Here is a 5,254-nt window from a genome sequence, read left to right on the forward strand (position 1 = left end):
CTGCACCTCGGCGGAGCTCTGCCAGGAGCGGATGGACTCCCGGGTGGAGGAAGGGGCCATCTATGATATTGAAGAGCAGCTCCACACCCGGGACACGGTAGGAACCTTCTCCACACGGGGGGGGGACCCGAGATTGTCCGGCCCCTTCCCAGCACGTCCCCCCCTCCGGGAGGGGCTTGTCCCTGGGGATCCCCCTGGGGCCCCTTCTCCTGCATGACCTGGGCCCCCCAAGCTGAGGTCTCTTGTCATGCACCAGCTGGGCCCCCACAAGCCTGAGGAAGCAGTTGGGGGGGGGAGTGTGGGTGCTTGGACAACCGGCAGCTCCCACCTCCACTCCTGGGAGGCCTGAGCCCTGCAGCTGTCCGTGGGGGGCAGGCAGGCCCCAGGCTCACAGACTCTCTCTGGGGTGCAGAGCCCAGCCGCCCTGCAGCGGTTCCTCCTGGCCGTCCCCCCCGCCTGCCTCGCCGCCCTCCAAAGGGGCGAGGACACCCTGGCGCCGCGCTGCTGCAAGGACACCATGATGGCCAGGATCGTGGTGAGCGAGTCGCGGCGGCCGGGAGGAGGGGAGGGGATACGTGGGGTGGACAGGGGTCTGCCTGGGCCATGGCGGCGGGTGGGGGTGCTGGAAATGGGATGGGTGGGGCCAGGAATGCTGGAGGGGGAGGGGGAGGTGGACATGGGGAGGGTGCGTGGGGATGCTGGAGGAGGGAGGGACACAGAAATGGGGCAGGTCTGGGGTGCTGGACAGGGAGGGGGATTCGGAACAGGGAGGGGTCTCCCCGTGCCATGGGGGGGGGAGCTGGAAGGTTAGCAGAGCGGGCTGCTGAGGATGCGCCTGGGGAGCAGGGATGAGGAGGTTCAGAGGCTGGTCACCAGGGCAGTGAGGGGCAGGAGACGGCCTGGGGACAAGGATTGAGCTGGTCCCGGTTTGGGAGGGGGGTGCTGGGAGGGGCCCTGTGCCGGGCAGGGGGGCTACAGGCCAGCGGGAGGCAGTGGGGTTGGATCCTGCTGGGTGGGGGCGCTGGCCGTGTGAGCGTCTCTTGGGGGCCCCAGCCTCACACGCCCCTTTGTCTCCTTGGGTCTCACAGGAGATCATGGAGGACTCCCCCACCCCACTGGTCTTGGCCGACTGCCTCAACGCCGCCTGCAGCCTCAGGTACCGACCCCCCCCGCCGGCTCCCCTCCAGAGCAGATCCCCTGACCAGGGAGTGGGAAAGTCTCTGTCTCCTGGGCTATGTCTAGACTGCAAGCCTCTTTCGAAAGAGAGCACCCAGTGAGTCTGGATGCTCTCTTTCGAAGAAGCCCTAGTTCCATTCAAGAACGCCTTCGTTCGAAAGAAGCACTTTCCAAAGAAGGCGTTCTTCCTCGTGAAATGAGGTTTACTGCCGTGGAAAGAAAAGCCGCATTCTTTCGATTTAATTTCGAAAGAACGCGACTGCAGTCTAGACGCAGGTGATGTTTTTTCGGAAAAAGGCTACTTTTCCCGAAAAACCCCCTGAGTCTGGACACAGCCCTGCTGCTGAATTAACAGTCTCTGCCCCTCTCTCCTGCCAGCACCTTGCAGCCTCCCCTACAGGCCCAGCTCCTGAGCCCCCTGCTGAGGGCGGCCGTGGGACAGACTGTGTCTGGGGACTGGCAGCAGGAGCCCATCCACACACAGGTACGTCCCTCCGGGCCCTGCTCCCGGGCTGGGCTGGAGCTCCAGAGAGGAGTGGGGGTGGGGGCAGAGGGAGAGAAGAAGCTGCAGGTTTGAATCCTTCCCTCCAGGTTTCCCGTTGCTCTCCCTGGGGGCCCGTCCCTTCCATGCCCAGCCTGGGCTCCTCCCTGCTCTGCGAGGCGGCTCAGACCCTGCTCAAGGCTGCACCCTGGATTCCCCAACCCCCCTCTGACCCAGGGCTCCCCCTTGTCTTGCAGCAGTTCATCCGGGCCCTTCCCGTCGACCTCCAGGCCCTACTGGCAAGCCTCCTCGCCGAGTCCCCAGACACCGTCAGGCTGCAGCTGATCATGGAGGTGAGCCCCGTGGGGGGGACGGGGCCATTGGCCCTGCTTCCTCGGGGGGCCGAGAGAGGAGCTGTGTCAGTGGCTGGGGGGGGGCACAGTCTGAGAGGAGCCCCAGGCTCTGCCCAGAACCGGCGCCTCCCTACGGGTCCTGACCTGCCTCTTTCCCCCCCAGCACCTGAGCCCGTGGCTGGAGTCCCGCCTGCCCCAGGAGCGAGCCAGGGCCCTTGGCAGCACCACGGCCCTGCTGGGAGTCGCCACCACCCTCCCGGGGTTTGAGGTAAGTGACCTCGGAGCCGGGGGGTCTGGGGCTGCAGGGCGCGGGGCTGGGAGCGTCCCCGGGAGGCAGAGCTGGGAATGGGCCGGGAATGGGCCGCGTTCTCCTTTCCCCGGGGAGGGGCGACCCTGGGCCTTTCCGGGGGGCACCTGGGCCCCAGACTGGGGAGTGGCCGTCAGTGGATCCCCTTGTTCCACCCCCGGAGTGACCCTTCAGTCGGGGCCATTGCTCAGGGTTGTCTCCTCGCAAGGCCGGCCCCGCCCCGCCCCGCCCCGCCCCGGGAGGTGTCTCTGTCCGTCCCCGAGCTCAGAACCGCCTCGGCGGCCGTTAGCATGGGACGTGCAGCCCCAGGATGCTGAGGGACCCCCCCTCTTCTCTCCCCTCAGAACTCCGCCGACTGGCCGAGGATGGGTCACCATGTGGCCCAGCTGGGCCTTTTTATTTCGGACCCATCCGAAGACGTCAGCCGGCTGGCCCGGAAGGGGGTGCACAGCCTGTACCGACTCCTCCTGCACCACAGGGGTAAGGAACCCAGCCGGGACCTGGGCCCCAGGGACACCCTGAGGGTGCCGGCGGCGGGGGGAGGGGACCCAGCCCTTTTCCCCAGACTGGCCCAAGGGGGGATGCGTCCCTCTGTGTTCCCCTTCTGCCCCCTGTGCCCCTCCATTTGCCCAGGGATGCCTGCAGGGACCCGTGGGAGGGGAAGGGCTCAGACCTGCCAGCAGAATCACCCTGGTTTGTCTCTTGCAGGCCTCAACATCCACCAGGCAGAGGACCTGTGGTGCAGGCACTACTATAAGGAGAGATGGGTCCTGGCGCATAGCAACACCGTCAGGGTGGGAGAGGTAAGGACGCGCTGCCAGGGCAGGGCAGGGCTCGGGGTGGGGCTGGCTGGGGCCCTCGTGCGGGTAGGACGCGGGGTGGGAAGCGGGGAGTCGCTGATCGAATGGTCGATGCATTTTCCCTCGACTATTCGAGCCGTGGACAGGGCGGCGCTGCCCCTTTGTGACGCTGTCCCGGCGTTTCAAAGGGGCGGCGCTTCCTAGGGGCAGCGCCGCACCTTGCCCCGGTTCTCCCATAGAAGGGGAAGCAGGGCGGGACGGGGGGCAACACTTTTTGATGGAGGTCGCTCCAAGATGGCCTAGGGCTGCTCTGTTGTGCGGAGGGGGGTGAGGTCTGGGAGGGTCTTGGGGGCAGGAGGAAGGTGTGACCTGGGGCAGGGGTTAGGGTGCAGGGTGAGGAGAGCGTCTGGGTGCAGGGTCTGGAAGGGAGTTTGCAGAAGGAGGAAGCTGTTTTAGCCCCAGGAGTTGGGGCCGGGCTCTGGGCCGTCAGCTGAAACCTCCCGTGCTCTTGATTTCAGGTCTTTGGGCAGCTCTTCACGCCAGAGCAGGAGAACTGCTTTTTAGACAAGGCTCTGCTCGCTGCCCGCTCCCCCCTGAGGCGCCCCAGCCAGGCCGGGCTGGTCCTGGCCCATGCCCTGCATGGGCAGGCCCATCAGCTCCTGGGATACATGGTGAGCAGCCGGAGCAGATGCAGGAGAGTGGGGCAGGGCCAGGGTCTCCTTCCCATCCCCTCAGGGAGTCCCCCGCCCCTTTCCTCATGCTGCCCCCACCCCACGTCCCTGCTGGGTGGGTCAGAAGCTCACCCTGCGGGCCTGACGGGGGGTGAGCAGAGAGCAGAACAAGTCTCAGCGCAGGGGGGAGGAGGGTGGAAATGCTGGGGGGGGCCCAGTACCCCTGAGTCCCCAGGGATGAATGTGACGGATTCTGCTTCCCTTGCAGCAGGAAGACAGCCAGTGAGAGCACAAGGAGCTGAGGAGCCAGCAGCTGCGTCCCCCTCCCCCCAACCCTCCCAATTGTATAGAATGTATTTAAATTCTGATTAAATAACGTTTCAAAAAACATTTGGATCAGGCTTTGTCAATAATGTTTAATGGGGGGGGGGGGGCATTTTGGCAAGTGGTCAAGGGCCACATTTCTACCGAGGAGTTTGGGGTCTGGGACGGGGCGGTTGGGTGCAGAAGAGAGCTGAGGGTAGGAGCCTGGGTGCGCACCGTCCATTGCATCATCACGCGGCGCCATTGTGCTAGTGCTGGAGCTTGGGTGACTGGTTTAATTGGAATGTTTACACAGATTAGGTGTTTTAACTTTAGGAAACTTCATTTTAAATAAGGTAAAATGTTAATTTCTGTCTCCCACAAAGGGTTTCAAAGTTTTCTTTATTAAAGGCAGGGATGAGGAACCTTTTTTGTCTCCAGGGCCACTGACCCCCAGAAAAACCAGTTGGGGACCACACACGAGAAAAGCAAAATACAAAAACCCTTCTTCCAAAACCCACAAGCCTCACTGAGGTGAGGGGAAGGGACAGGGAGGACTGAGGTTCGGGGATCCCTCATTTTTGGCCCCCCCTCAGATTGAGAGGGACCCGCAAATGCCACTCTCCCTGGAACCCAGGAGAGTTAATCTGTGCTGGGGCTGGAGTGCCAGGGGAGTGAGATGTCTCAGTCGGGGCCACATTCGTGAGGCTTGTGGGGGGGAGGGGTTGGAGGCGCCAGGGACGCATTCAGATAGAGCAGGGGAGCCGGCAGGGACCCTGAGAGGAGAAGTGGGAGTGAGAGCCCAGCCGGGGAGACACAAGGAAACCAGAGTCAGTCTAGTATCTCTCAGGCAGCTGGGGTAGACACCCCCCACCCCAAACCCCAGCCTCCTGTTGGATCCTCCTCCCACAGTTAACTGCCTCTGAGTCTGCACCCAAACTCCCATCGCTGCCCTGAACCTGTCCCAGAGCCTGCAACCCGCAGCCTCTCCCGCGCCCCACTCCCCAGCCATCCTGCACCGTAACCCCAGCCTCAGGCCAGCGAACCTGAGTGAGGGTGGGGGAGCCCAAGCAGCAGAGGGAGGGGGGAGTGCAATGAGTGGGGGCGTGGCCTCAGAACAGGGGCAGGGGTAGGTGCGGGGAAGGGGGCGGGGCAATGGTAGT

General features: G+C 64.1%; 1 long non-coding RNA gene across 1 annotated transcript; it reads left to right on the forward strand.

Moving 5' to 3' along the window:
* Positions 1 to 410: 410 nt before the first annotated feature.
* Positions 411 to 2,278, forward strand: LOC149521595 (uncharacterized). Its single transcript, XR_016347821.1, has 4 exons — positions 411 to 535; positions 1,089 to 1,156; positions 1,555 to 2,010; positions 2,174 to 2,278. It is a non-coding gene; the product is annotated as an uncharacterized LOC149521595 (long non-coding RNA).
* Positions 2,279 to 5,254: the final 2,976 nt, after the last annotated feature.

This window comes from Pelodiscus sinensis, chromosome 25, assembly GCF_052426305.1.
Source record: "Pelodiscus sinensis isolate ZL-2025 chromosome 25, ASM5242630v1, whole genome shotgun sequence".
NCBI classification, from domain to species: Eukaryota; Metazoa; Chordata; order Testudines; family Trionychidae; genus Pelodiscus; species Pelodiscus sinensis.